Here is a 15,369-nt window from a genome sequence, read left to right as displayed (position 1 = left end):
AGAGACATCCTTTTTCTAACTACTTTATAGATGAAGTACCTGAAATTATGGGGGCTAAATGAACTGCTTCAGATCACAGAATTTATAAATTATAAAGGCAGACTCTAGCACTTCTAACTTGGAGGGCTTTAATCCTTCTCCTGTGTTACATTTCTTCTCTGTAATATGCTATTGTGACCTCAAACATCAAAACGGTATAACCTCAAAGGTATATTCAATGAAATTAATAATGTTTGTATAGAATTATGCTCTCTCACACACTACATTGTAATTCCTAAGGTGAAAAGGAGAACTAATATAGTTTAGAAAGTTCAACAATATACTGGAAGCAAAAGGATTTTCAGGCTCTCATTAATCTACAACATTTTATTAACCAGAGCTACTGGGTTTTTCTTTTCCCTACTCCTCAAGCTTTCTAATATACATATTTTTTACTACAGAACATATTTTTATTTTCTGAATGTATTATTTTGGTGTTTGAGTTTCTTAGGAAATAATTGACTCCATGCTTATAAGTGCCCAATAGCCAATCACAAGTGTCTGTATTTCTTAGCGTCAGAAAAAACACGCAACCAAAAAGGCTCCCTCAGGAGACATAAGTGCTCTGAGTCTTCATGACCCTGCAGATGGTCAGAATTTTGTGAAAATCCATTTTACATGTGGATGACTCCTGACAGTGCTACTCTCAAGTATCTGGTGATGACATTTGGCCATTTTCGTTAAGCATCTCATTTTTGCCTCTGCTTAGCTTGAGATTGGTTCCTGAATTACAGTCCCTGGCCAGACAGCTGAAACAGGAAAATATTAAGTTGCTGGCACAGAGAAACTCCTTTCCTTTAGCCGAGGTTCCATTAAAGGATCTCTGGCCCTTTAATGGCAGGTTTATAATAGGTATTTCCGTGTTATTTGAGGAAAAGGGACAACTAGCTGAATCAAAGCTTTTTGGTGTCTTCGCCTTTGTAGCATAAAAATGATAAAGAAAAAGAGAATGTGCTATCTAGGTAATTCATCCAAAACAACACCATATGTGTGACCCCATCAACTGAAGTTTAGAAACAGTACTTCTTCCTTCATTCTAATATTTGTAGGGCCCCTATGATATGTTATTCAGTATGCTCAGAAATGAGGTACAGTGATGACCAGAGCAAGGACTCGACTCTTACGGAAATCAGTCTAATGAGGGAGGCATAGGAATGAACTGTTATAATATTACAACATTATGTGATCTTCGCTATGATTGGATGTACTTTAGGTGAGTATATGAATATAGGACAATGGAGAAGAGCACCTTATCTCCTTGGTGCACAGGATAGGGGAGGCACAAGAGATGATTTTTGGGATAAACCTTAAAAAACAAAGACAGACTGGAGCACCCTGGTGGCTCAGTCAGTTGGGCGGCCAACTCTTGGTTTTGGCTTGGGTCGTGATCTCAGGGTCACGATCTTGAGGTTGGAGGATCAGCTGTGTAAGGTTCCGAAGTCCACTGGAGATTCTCTCCCTCTGCCTCTCCCCGCCCTTGTTCTTCTCCCCCCCATGCACGTTTTCTATCTCTCTCTCTCTAAAATGAATAAATAAAATCATAAAACAAAAACAAAAAAGACTTCCCAAAATGAAAAGTTAAGGAAGGGTATCCTATATTGAGGAAATAGAATATTTAGGTAGGAAGGCATGAAAGAAAGCAGTATACTCAGAACATAAAGTTGTAGCTGGAGCAGAAGGGAGAAGTGGGGGGACAGTAGATGAAATCAGAGAATAGACAAGTGGTATTGATATGAAGAGAACTTTCAGTTTCTTCCTCTGGACTTGTCATTTCTAACACATGTGAGTTTCTCATGTACTTCTGTGTATGGGAATTTCTGTATGGGAATTTTCTGGCACATTAAAAAGTCAATTTGCATCCAGATTTCCTGCAGAGTTTTTTTGGTCTCAGTGTGAGTAGAACTGCATCCTGTCCTGATTATATGAAGAAGGAAAAGCTCCCTCATATTCTATGAACATGTGCTTTCCTTGGTCCTACCTGACATTTCTCTGTGCCACTTGGTTTACCTGCAGGAACCTGCACCCTGGCTCCATCATCTCCTCATCACCTCAGTCCAGCATTGTGAGTGAGAGGCGTTACTGTCATGGTATTATCCTTGGCTGGAACCAATAAAGCAAAACATGGGTACGGGGCCCCAAATTTGACAATACATCTGTGAAAATGACCAGTTGAGAAAATGGTCAAGGGAGAATCATTCCTAGGAATCCTTTGAAATTAAGCAGGAATGTGACAAGAACACATTTGTGTTTTAAGAACACAAATCTGGAGGAAGCATCATCTCGATACATTATGGTTAGAGCTTTATCTAAGTAATGAGGATGGAGGGCGGTGTGTATATAGAAATCTATGTATGTAAATAACTGTAGAAGGCAGTATAGCACTGGGATTGAAAGCTTGAGCTCTGGCGTTAATCAGCTTGGGTGTGAAATCTTATTCCTCTAGTTACCTGTTGTAGGATGTTACATGGCAAGTTATATAACATCTTTGTACCTCAGTTTCCTCCTCCATAAAATGGGGATTAGGGATTATAACAGTACTTGCTTCTTAGAGTTGTTGCGAGAATTAAGTAAAATAATACATATAAAGCAATCAGAATATTGTCTGGCATGACATAAGTGGTCAACAAACCTGAGTATTATTACATGGGAAAGTATGATCATACTACAACGAGAAAATGCATAGGATATGGCAAATGATAGGATAGAGGGAAATAAAAAGGAGGAAACATGAGGATAAGTTGGACAACAGAAATTATGACCAATTGTACAAAGAATGAGGAAAGAATCTAGAAGGAGCTAAAGATTGGGGAAATGTCATGAAAAAGAAAAAAAATTGGTGTCTCAGGTGTTGTTTGAGGAAGCTGTGATATATACAAACTGAGGTGGCAGGTAGTCAGTTGTATATATATGCGTTTGGGGCTCATACAAAAGACGGGGCTGAGGATATAGATTTTGGGAACCCCCAGCTGATCAGTGAAAGTGGGGGCCATAGGGGAAGGGGAGATTAAGGAGGCCAAAGAGGGAGTATGGAAAAGAAAGCAATTTATCCTTAAGACAATTACTTAAAATGTTCAGATAATCTTCTCTTTTTCCCTCCTCTAAATTAATCCTGTTTTATTATTCTGATAATGCAAGTAATACATGCTTTCTACATAAAATTCTGAGCATTTTCTTAATGTTACCTTTTTTTAAGACAAAAAAATTATGTGACTGTTCATTTGCAGCCTTTGCTCTGAGAAGAAAATGTTCTTGAATCATCCCACACTGGGGCTTCGAACACAAGGCAGATATAAAATACCTCCTGCTCTGTTGTCTTCACTGAAGGCCAAACAAAAGTAATCAGCTTGAATCCACCCCTCCTTAGATGAAAGCCCAGCTGTGTTCCTGTCCAGACAGAGAGCTGGGAGCCAAATGGCAGGGGGATGTGCTGCTTACGTCGTGATGGAGGAAGAAGACTGGGGTCCTTTGTGCTGCTGACACTTTGGCAGAGCAGGCTGGTATTAGAGGAGAAAGCCTGTGATTACTTCAAGTGCAGACATTTTCCCTTCAGGGGCGTTACTGTGCAGCCTGGGAGCTAAACTGCCAAGTGACCACCCCGGCACTGTCGGCGCTCTTCCTTCACCCACCTGACCTCAGATGCAGGCAGCATCTGTAGTAAGGGAGAGGGCTGCTCCACGTCCTCCTTACCACTCAGGAGTGTGAAGGCCTCGACACATGGCCACTTGGGCGGGAAGATGATTCTTTTTTTTTTTTTTTTAAAGATTTTATTTATTTGACAGAGAGACAACCAGCGAGAGAGAGGGAACACAAGCAGGGGGAGTGGGAGAGGAAGAAGCAGGCTCCCAGCAGAGGAGTCCGAAGCGGGGCTCGATCCCAGGACTCTGGGATCACGCCCTGAGCTGAAGGCAAACACTTAAGGACTGAGCCACCCAGATGCCCCGAGGGAAGATGATTCTGAAAGGCTTTCCACGGTGATCCAGTGCAAGCTCTGTACCTGTGCCCTGGCCTCTCGCTCTCTGTCTTCTGTAGCCCCTGTTTGGATCTGGAAGGAGTCCAGTAAACCAACAGGCAGACTCAGTATGGATGCAGGGCACCAGCAGAGCTGAACCACCAAACACAAGTGATAAAAGCCAAGCTCCAATGAACTCACCCAGATTTCTGCAATCAAAATATCTAGAAAGAAGCTCTTTTAATTCTAGCATTCCTACAAGTCGTGTTTCACTCTTTAGGTATTATTCTGAATTACCAATGGGTAATTACAATTACCATAATGTTTTTCATGCTGAGAGCCTCTAATGGTATTAATCTGACCCTGAGCAAATCATCAGGTTCTATACTATGGGGTGGTATGTAGTGAATATCTGTTCCTCACTTATCGTTAAGACTATGTCCATTGTTCTTGCAGGTGGGAAGAAGAGGACCCAATGTTCTCTTTCCAGATTCTTAGTCAATTGTTTTTATACATCTGGTCTACCTCCTCAGCTAAGACAGGAGTAGAGGTGGGTGACCTGCTTCTTTTTACATTTTATCCCTCACTGCCTGCCACATACCCAGCTTAAGGTTCAGGTACTTATCTTCACAAATCTGTTTCTCTGCTACTGTGCTCTGCCATTGTTCATCATTCTAACATTTCTTAGATGTTTATGTTGATTTCTCCTTAGTACTATATGAAGTTATCTTGTAATCTAATGAATGTGCTTTGTCCAATTGCCATTAAACACTGCAGGACGTGACTGTTTATCATAAATTGCACCAGGCAAGGCCAACACATTGTGAACTCTCTTCTTGAACTTCCAGAAAATCTGCATAAGTATGTAAAGTTAAAACAAAGCAAACAAACAACCAACAACAACAACAACNCCAACCAACAACAACAACAACAACAAAAAACCATGGCCAGTTTGAAAATGACTGCAAAATCCTGAAAGATTCTGGCTGTTNACAACCAACAACAACAACAACAAAAAACCATGGCCAGTTTGAAAATGACTGCAAAATCCTGAAAGATTCTGGCTGTTGGCCAGAATTTATTGTATGGGAAACCTCAGATTTCCCCACCAACTGTTTTTCCTTGCCTTTCCTGGGGTTTCAGATTGCAGGACCGTTATAATGTCTCTACACAGAGCTCATGACAAGCTAGTTAGAGGAAGCTACTTAAATCCCAACAATTTCCCCCTACATTTACCATCCTCAGTCTTAGATCCATGCCTCCTCTTCCCACATTTCCCTTCTCCTTCCTATTTTTCTACATCCCCAACCCCAAAACATTCCCCTTAGGGAGACCAAGAGGAAAAAGAACCCCAAATACTGACCTCAGTGAGAGAAGGTCTTGGAGATTTCTAACTTGTTGATATTGAAGGAAAAAAGAAATCAACAGGCTGTCTCCTCATCCTTTTAAATCCTACCCTACTACTGGGATTCAACTGATTTCCATCTCTGAAAAGGCTTCAGAGAATACTCAGAAACTCAGTGAACATGAGTAGGAGAATTTTGATAGATTAAGAACAAATGTTAACAGTCAAGCCATTCCAAGAAAGTTCTGCTTTCTTTCTCCAGGAGTTATTTAAGTTGAGCTGCCTTTAAAAGACACAATTGGATGTGTAACAAGTCTCACCTTTGACCTCTGGGATATGGGATATTTTGGTGGGGAGTATTAAGGCTTTTGAATTCACTTTCCAGAATGAGCCTCTTTAACTAGAAAGGGGTACTCTCACAGCTGGCATAGGAAAACTGATCTTTGGAAAGCAAGTACCTTGAGAAGAAAAACTTTAATGCCTACAATTAATTCATGTTGTTATTGTAATATAAGTGGGAGCTGACAGAACATCCTCTGTGTGTGTCAGAGAATCTACCCCCCCTTTTAAAGAAGAGTTAAAATGAATTATAGAAAAATTTGTTTCACTTCCAGAAAAGATTAATTTGGGAAACATTTCCTTTGACCCATTGCTCATAATTGAAGTAATTCACTTTTTTCCTTTAAGTAAAAACGTGTGACTTTATTTAACCTCCCTTCAATTAACTCTCTCAAGGGAAAATAACCTTGAGCCCCATAAACACACACATTTTATTCTCTATTAACAGAGAAAAGAGAAGCAATGGTTGCCCTCCACGTCAGGGACTCCCGCATTATTGCAGCTCCAAAGTCAGATGCCCTGTGTGCACCAACCTCCAGTTTTCTGCTTTTATTGACAGGGGTTTTGACTTTGAAATTCTGCCTTCTTCATTTCACCAATGCACACAGCCGTATAGTTCAATTAAAATTATGCTGTTAGAAATGTTTGCACAGGAACATTCTTCATTCAACAAGTATGTTTTGATCTCCTTTATGTTAGGCTCTGAGGACACAATAGTGAACAAAATAAACATGGCAACTTTTTTTCTGGGGCTTATAATCTGGTGGGGGAAAGAGAAATTAACTAAATAATTAGATAATTACAAATAGTAAGGAAGCATTATAAAGAAAATGCTGAGTGCCATGACAGTGCTCCATTAGGTGATTTATTTATTGGTTTATTTATTTACTTATTGCAGGGGAAGGAGTTGGGGGGGGGAGTTTGTCAAATAAGAGAAGTCCTTCTTCTTCTTCTTTTTTTTTTTTTTTTTTTTAAGTAGGATCCACTCACAACCCTGAGATCAAGACCTGAGCTGAGATCAAGGGTCAGATACTTAACTGAACCAGCAGGTGCCCCAGAGAGAAGTCCTTTCTGAAGAAATGTTTAAACTAAGATCTGAAAGATAACTCGTATGTTCGTACAACAGGATTTAATATAGCAATTAAAGGTGAACGAGCAAGAACAAAATGTATCAAAATGGATGGCCCCCTAAATCATATTTTTTGGGCAAAAATCTCCTTTCCTTAAGTGTGGGTAGGTCTGATCTAATCAAGTAAATACTATTAATAGAGGTTCTAGAGGACAGATAAGTCAGAGAGTTTTTCCTGGGGGCCTTGAAAACACACATCGCTGTTGTTGAGAGGGCACATGGCAGGCATGTGTAGGTGACATCTAAAAGTTTAGAGTGATCCCCTGCCAAAACCCATCAAGAAAACAAGGACCTTAAGCTACAGCCACAAGGAACTGAATTCTGCCAACAACTGCTGAGCTTGGAAGAGAACCCTCAGCCTCAAAAAAGCTCACATCCCCCAAGTATCTACAGAATCCAGATATACTGTGCCCAAATTCTTGACCCACAGACACTGAAATTGTAACTTTGTGTTGTATTAAGACCCTGAGTTTCTGGTAATTTGTTATATAACAGTAAAAACAAATACAACTACTGAAGAAATGTTAAGCAAATTCACACTCTCACAAAATGAGGGGCAGGAAGGGGCCACAGAGGTCATTGTGGCCAACTCCCTCACATTGTAGATGATGGTGAAGTCTATGGGGCTGATATGAATTGCCCAGGGATGAACATTCTAGTTAGTGACACAAGGTCACTAGAGTCCAGGAAGAAGAGTGAGGAGCAGAATAACACATACAAAGATAATGTTAGAGGGAGAAAAAGAAGAAGGTAGTGATTCTAGATTATTTCACATTCATGTCTACGTTAAAAATACAAAAGTAAGTGGAGTAATAAAGCAGATCTGTATTACACAGATCTTTATTACACAGTGATAAAGCACTGTGTTCTGATTTGAAGGGCACATGCACCCCAATGTTTATAGCAGCATTATCAACAATAGTCAAATTATGGAAAGAGCCCAAATGTCCATTGACAGATGAATGGATAAAGATGTGGTATATATAAACAATGGAATATTAGCCATCAAAAAGAATGAAATCTTGCCATTTGCAACAATGTAGTTGCAACTAGAAGGTATTATGCTAAGTGAAATAAATCAGTCAAAGAAAGACAAATATTATATGATTTCACTCATATGTGGGATTTAAGAAACAAAACAGATGGAATGCCTGGGTGGCTCAGTCGGTTAAGTGCCTGTATTTAGCTCAGGTCATGATCTTAGGATCCTGGGATCAAGTCCCACATTGGGCTTCTTGTTCAGCAGGGAGCCTGATTTTCCCACTCCTTCTGCCTGCTGCTCCCCCTGCTTGTGCTCTCTCTCTCTTTTTGACAAATAAATAAATAAAATCTTAAAAAAAACAAAACAGAAGAACATAGGGGATAGATGAACAGAGGGAAAGGGAAGGAAAAATAAAATAAAAAATAAAATAAAATAACAACAGAGAGAGAGGCAAACCATTAGAGTCTCTTAACAACAGAGACAAACTGAGGGTTGCTGAAGGGAGGTGGGTGGGGTGATGGACTAGATGGATGGTGGGCATTAAGGGGGGCACTTGTTGGGATGAGCACTGGATGTTGTATGTCGGTGATGAATTACTGGATTCTGCTCCTGAAACCAGTGCTGTACTGTATGTTAACTAACTTGAATTTAAATTTTAAAAAAAATTTTAAAAAAGGAAAAAGTTGTGAATTAAAAAAAATAATAATTGAGCAAGGAAAATCATAAAACTTATAGTTAAGTCTAAATAGTGTTTGATGACTTAAAAAATAATTGACAATTAAAAAGTCTAAATATTCCAAAGAATTGAGAGGGAACAAGGAAGGAAATGTGGTGGGTGTTTTATGTTGCCATAGACTATGCTTATAATTCACTCTGGCCGTTGTTAAAAAAAAACATGCTTCTGAATAATGGCCTTTTATCTCTTATACTAAAGACTCCACGGAAACACAATAAGCGAAGTGGTGAATTTATAGCAATTATATTTAGGTCATAATCAAACCAATACAAACCCAAAATCTTCATGTACATTTTTCTGGATACCTCAAACAGAAGGATATTTTTGGTTTTCTTTTACTTTATTTTAATTATACCCATAGAATTTCCTCAGTTTCCCATATCATTCAGCAAAGACAAAGACTTTATTTTAAGACTATTTATAATAAGATGTTGTGGCTCTGGTTCAAATTTAACTTTACCCTCNAAGATGTTGTGGCTCTGGTTCAAATTTAACTTTACCCTCTGGCCTGCATTGCTTTGCATTTCAATCTTTACCCACCCACCAACTTAATTTCAAATTATTTTAAATTGAGACTAAACACTATACAAATTTTGGGTATTGTGAATATAATTTATGGGGACCAGCTGGAAAGCCAAAACTTTGATCAGATTGTAAATGTTAATGGGAATACTTGATATACATGATTGACAGCATAATTGGACCCTTCTCATTGATTTTCACAGAATTACCACCACTTTTTGATGTTCTGATACTGTCATCCATCATTTCCAGAAAAGAAGAAAAATGTGTTAAATAGCATTTACTTTCATTCAATGGGGTGTTTTCTGTGATTTCTGTTATTAATTGTAAAAACACAATTTCTGATCTTCCTACTATATTAGTGTTATCTACTGATTATTGATATATTTAAAAAATAATATCTAAAAATAAGAGTTAAAGTTGTGTTTAAATTATGTCAGGTTTTAACTGAAGTGCAGACTAGAAGTGGCTACCTATTCTAATCTGAAATATATTTAATTTTTCTCCTGGATTTGACAGGAATAGCACTCATTCAAGACAAAGCTGTCAGCCATTCTCCAGGCAGAGAATAGAGTTCAAGTAATAGCTCAAGACTTCTAGAAACACCTTTTCTAGAAATTTCTGTCATGTCTCTTCTTCCTCATCCTAGAAGACACAAAATGAAATAACTCCTCTGAGAGCTTTCTCTTGGTAAAATCCTCAAACAGCTAGAAACTATAATGAAGTTGTCAGAAATATATTGAGAAATCAAGCAATTTGTTTGCAAAAATACGAAAAATATCATAAAAGAAATAAGAAGACTTTTTTCCACTGGATACTTCTCTCATATGGAGTGAAAGACATTTATTACCAGAAAATCAGAATTGGTGAGGAAGGAGAAGAATGAGTGTACGTGCATAGGGAATGGAAACAAGTGGTTCTCTTTGATTTGAATGTGGGCCTGTTTTCTAAAATCCTTTGGCAAGTAATGGCATATTGACCCTAGTAATAACTGGCTTTTTAATTCTAGAGATATCAACTTATTAAATTACATAAAGCCAATTAATAATCTCAATAGGTTTTCATTTTAAAATTCTTTTTGTGTTATTTTATATACTTTTAAAAGATTTTATTTATTTATTTGACAGAGAGAGAGCAGCAGAGGGAGAGGGAGAAGCAGACTTCCCACTGAGCAGGGAGCCCAACATGGGACTCGATCCCAGGACCCTGGGATCATGACCTGAGCTGAAGGCAGATGCTTAACTGACTGAGCCACCCAGGTGCCCTTCTTTTTGTGTTATTTTAAATATGTTGTTATGCATCATGTCTGGATATTTTATGTCTCCTTTGCAAGGGACTATTCTTCCAAATGTGCCTTTGCTTGTAATTTATGATGGTGACGATGTGGGAAATTTCACTGGAATTATGATGTTCCAAAGTGCAGTTTTAGAAATCTGTCCTATGCAACCAAACATTTCGATGTTACTACATTCTAATTTACTAATACTATATTAAAACTCAGTTGAATAAAAACATACTACATTGTGTCAGGTTTTCTCATGAGATTTGTCATATGACGTTAGGAAATGACTTAGAAAAGGGATTGATCCACTTACCCTCTCTCTTCACATACAACTGTTTCTCACCCTTGAGGTTTAACCCAGAGATCAAGGATTGCCAAGGTTCTGGATTTCAGATAGGATGGGCGCTAAAAGGAAGAGCAGCACTTCTGTGACTATCTAGCCATTCTGCAAGTGCTGTCTCTGCCTTCAAAACTGATTCTGAAGGGAGAGTCATGGGTACATTTTGGCTGGGGCCAGCACAGGGGACAGGAGATAGACAATCCTTCTTACTCCTTCTCTGTGTCCACACATGTTTCTGTTGACAGCTTCCTGCTCGTGACAGCTGCCCATACTTGGACATTGAAGACTAAAGCTGAAGGATTTCACTGGGCTTTCCAGAATAAACGTACTAGCCTTTATGTCCTACAAGAAATTCCCTTTCAGTAAAAATATCTCTTGCTGAAGACCAAGATGTTGTATTGTACCGGGGAAGGCACTGGATTAGGAGTCAAAATCCTAGGTATTAGTCTCAAACTTTTTATTGCTAATCTAATCCCTGAGCTACTTTTTAAGTGTAGACTGGCAACAGAAATTTTGAATGCTGTGTGTGTCGTTTGTGGGTCCTGGAAGGAGGCAGCCCAAACTCCCCCATCCTCCAGTTTTTAAAATATTAATGAAAAAGACTAAAATTAAATTATTTATTTGACACTATTTGGTCTGCTCTCATAGGCCTAATTACCTCATCAATTCCTCCCCTCAGCCTTGCTTGCCCCTGTTGCTTTAGCCATCTGTGACAGAGAAGACTGTTCCTACTCCTGGGCCCAGAGAACTCAACCACAGGTCCAGGGGGAGCCACTGTTTTCATTCATGTCATGAATTACAATTTAAAGGATTGTAAAGTGCAGAAACCTAAATTTGTGTTCTATTATAATTAAAAGAAAAAATAAAATCTAATGGAAACATTTTGATGATTACTGTTTGATGTTACTGTGCTCATGTTGTATTTCTCTAATGCTNGATGTTACTGTGCTCATGTTGTATCTCTCTAATGCTGGCTGTTAGGACCTTCCCCCCCAAAATTAGGAAAGAGTTGTTGTTACTTATTAAAGAACACAACTTGAGATCACAAATGTGACATTATGTTAGACCATCATATTTTGACTCATGTATCTCCCCTTTAAGCCCTCAGACGGCATCCCAACCCAGCATATCCCAACCACAGTCTGAGGATTGATGATAATGAAACACCACAGAAGACTGTAAAAACACCAGAGAATATTCTTCTGTGATAGTAATGGGCAAAAAATGAAAAACTGTTTTTCTGTAAAATAATAATCAATAAATGCAAGTGGCAGGTAGAAATGAAAACTACATTTTTTCTAAGTTTAAGTGATAAGAATATTATAATCAGTGCAACTTCTATTCCTTTCTTTCTTTTTTTAAAATATAGAATGCTTTACAAATTTACATTCATCCTTACCAGACACCATGCTAATCTTCTTTGTATTGTTCTAATTTTAGTATATGTGCCGCCGAAGCAGGTACAGTGGGACCTTTATTTCACCTCAGTGCCTGGCAGAGAATGAGCTATCAGTTAATGCATTTTTAATGGATAAAAATGGTTGATACACTTACTTTTCTTAAGTATATTTTCATCAACCTTGTAAGATGTGACTTAGCAAATTTCCTTCTCTTAATTTTATTTTTGCTCACAAGCTGTTATAGGTAAACTGATCCTTTAAGAAAAATGAAATCTGAACCACAGATAAATAATGGAAAGAGAAGACCTGATTCCATTTCCAAGCTCCCAGTGAAGGAGCTGATAGGTTAGGGGAGGGTGAGAGGTTCAAGCAGATGTGTTCCTTCTTTTTTCCTTTACCTCATCTCTCCTCCTCTCTCCTGGGTGACTAGTCTAAAAACTGAGAAAATTTCTATGTGTAAAAAGAGGTTAATCATTTTTGGATCGACATATCTGTAAAACTGCAGCCTGAGCAGATCTAAGCTTTCTGAAATTAGTCCACATGTCAGCCATTAAATGTTGGCCACAAACTTACAGCCACATGAGGAATGGAGGCAGGTAGAAACAATTTAAGTGAAGGTAAGTCAAGGGCTTTTGCCCTAGTAGACAGAGTGGAGGATGGTGGTGAATAGATTTGAAGCACCCCTTGTCTAGGATTGTGGAAACGGGGAAGACATTCATGCTTAGGGGGAATTTCTATTGGCATCTGGCCACGGTTATTTTTGGTCCAACCACGCTAGACTTTTCAATCAGAGGGAGTAACTTCCCTGTAGAATTGAGTATCTGTAGAGCGATCACAGCTAATTGTCTGGTGGATATACACTAGAGGAAGACAGGCCAATCTCCCTCAAGAATTTAACTAAGACTTCTGTCACCTTTCTTCCTTCACAGTTTGACCGTGCAGGTTTCTACCTGTCTACATGTATAATAATGTAGAGGAAAATAGCTCAAGTTCTTAAAAAATGAACAAAATCGCTTGAATGCAATGCTAATTTTATATGAATATTTATTTTCAACCAAATAGCTCCCTTTGGTGATCTTTCTTACAAGTAAAATAGTTGACAGCAGAGAAAGTCTTCCAGTTCCAACATGCTTACCTCTTCACTTCTGTCTTAGAGCCTGCGGTTTGCCCTGACACAATGAACAAACATAGGGTTTCAAAGAATAAGAGATATTCTTGGGAAAAGACAGGGATGAAAACTGTTATTTATTTTAAAAGGGCAGGTTGAGGTTATGTATCTTTTGTGTTTGGGAGATGCACATCAATCCAATATGCAGAAGAAACATTATTCTCTAGAATTATTTCACAAAGTAAATGAAAGCATCATCATTCTAAAGTTTGGAATTTTGGTAATTAAAAGTTCTTTACCTCAGCAATGAGTTTTTCTAGAAAGAAAGAAAGAAAGAAAGGAAGGAAGGAAGGAAGGAAGGAAGGAAGGAAGGAAGGAAGGAAGAAAGAAAGAAAGAAAGAAAGAAAGAAAGAAAGAAAGAAAGAAGGAAAGAAAGAAAGATAGAAAGAAAGAAATCTGATAATGACATCCATATCTTTTTGGCTCATTTACATGTTTAATATGAAGAATTACAATCTATTAAACTCTAGTAGGACTCAGGTACTATAGAGACCTTTGCATTGCTGATTTTCTCTGCTCTATTTCCTCTTAAAGTATTTATCAGGAGACACTGGCTTGTTAATTAATCTCCTTCTTTCTCCTTTCTCCTTAGAGTGGGATTCTCAAAGGAAGGTCATGTACTGTCTGCACTTGAATAATCTGCACAATGTGTTACAAAGCAGATTCCTGGGCCTTAGTTTAGATTTCCCGAATCAGACTTTCTGAGTTTGAGGCCCAGTATTTTGTATTTTTAATAAACTCATCAGGTGATGCGCACTAGAATTTCAGAATTCTTTTATAGTGGGAAAAAACTTACCTTCCAGGGAGTGGCAGTTTTAACTTAAAAGTGGGGTAAAGGGAGGGAAATCTGAAGGGGGAGAAATCAAAGAGGGAGATGAACCATGAGAGACTGTGGACCCCAGGAAACAGATGGGGGATTCAGAGAGGAGGGAGTGGGGGGAGGGGGTAACAGGGTGATGGGTATTAAGGAGGGCCCATGTTGTGATGAGCACTGAGTGTTATAGGTAACTCATGGATCACTGAACACTACATCAAAAACTAATGATGTACTGTACAGTGGCTAACTGAACATAATTAAAAAATAAATTAAAAAATAATATCCAGCACATAGTAAATGCTCAATAAATATTCTTATTTTATGATTAAAAAAAAAGTGGGCCATAGGAAGGGAACTCAGAGCTTTCCAGCCAAAGGTATACACAATCATGCTTCAGGTAGAAGTTTTGCAAACTTACACACTAAAAATGCATATTGCCAATAGTATTTCAAGGCAATTTATCATACTTGTAATTTATCAGCAGAATTAATTGAACTGGGATACACTTATATTCAGGTATATGCTTAACATAGAAATATAAACTCTTCCTTATGGTAAGTTTATAAAAGTGACATAACATTTCTTCATTGCATGAGTGGCCACAGAGACCTGCATTCCTATAAATGGGCATCACAGGAGACTTTTCTGTCCCACTGCACCATGGAAACATAGGACTCAGCAATGCCCTGATTCCACGACCATTAAATACACAGTTACTTATATGTGACAACTAACAGAACTTGATAATAACACTTTAGAAGCTTGATATGGCACTTCTAAACTTTGGTTAATGACACAATATGTAATCAAGGGTCTTTCGAAAATGTCTATGAAGGCAGAGAATGGAAAACAGGTCGTACAAAGAGATAACTACCAACACTGAGATAGATTACAACCTGCCCCTCCGCACTCACAGCAAGAGCTATCATTCTCACCCCAGTTCCATGTGATAATCACTCACATCTATAACTAAGCCTCACCCAGGAACTTCCCATTTAATTAAACTGTGGAAGAACAATGAGAACTGGAAAGGAACATCTTCAGTCCTGGAAAGCTGAAGAGAGTGGGAAGGGAGCCATGATCAGAATATAGATTTTAACATTTTCCTGGAAACACAAGGATGACTGGTGTTTGTTGATGTGGAAGAGAGTAAGCTGAAGCCTGACACGGGAGGGGAAAGCAACAGGTAGGGAAACCCATTAGCTCTGCACAGCACTGGAGACGTGTGGCCCTTAGAATCACAGGGACAATGGACAGTAGGAGTAAAACAGGGGGCACGGAATTGGGGATTCACTGAAGTACAAAATAGAGACTACCTGGC

At 38.5% G+C, this 15,369-nt stretch overlaps 1 non-coding gene across 1 annotated transcript; it reads right to left on the bottom strand.

Moving 5' to 3' along the window:
* Positions 1–12,022: 12,022 nt before the first annotated feature.
* On the bottom strand, positions 12,023–12,127 carry LOC117801643. Its single transcript, XR_004624402.1, has one exon. It is a non-coding gene; the product is annotated as a U6 spliceosomal RNA (small nuclear RNA).
* Positions 12,128–15,369: the final 3,242 nt, after the last annotated feature.

Source organism: Ailuropoda melanoleuca, chromosome 3, assembly GCF_002007445.2.
Source record: "Ailuropoda melanoleuca isolate Jingjing chromosome 3, ASM200744v2, whole genome shotgun sequence".
In the NCBI taxonomy this organism is placed as follows: Eukaryota; Metazoa; Chordata; class Mammalia; order Carnivora; family Ursidae; genus Ailuropoda; species Ailuropoda melanoleuca.
The sequence above is the reverse complement of the archived record's forward strand: the minus strand, read 5'-3'. Positions and strand labels throughout refer to the sequence as shown.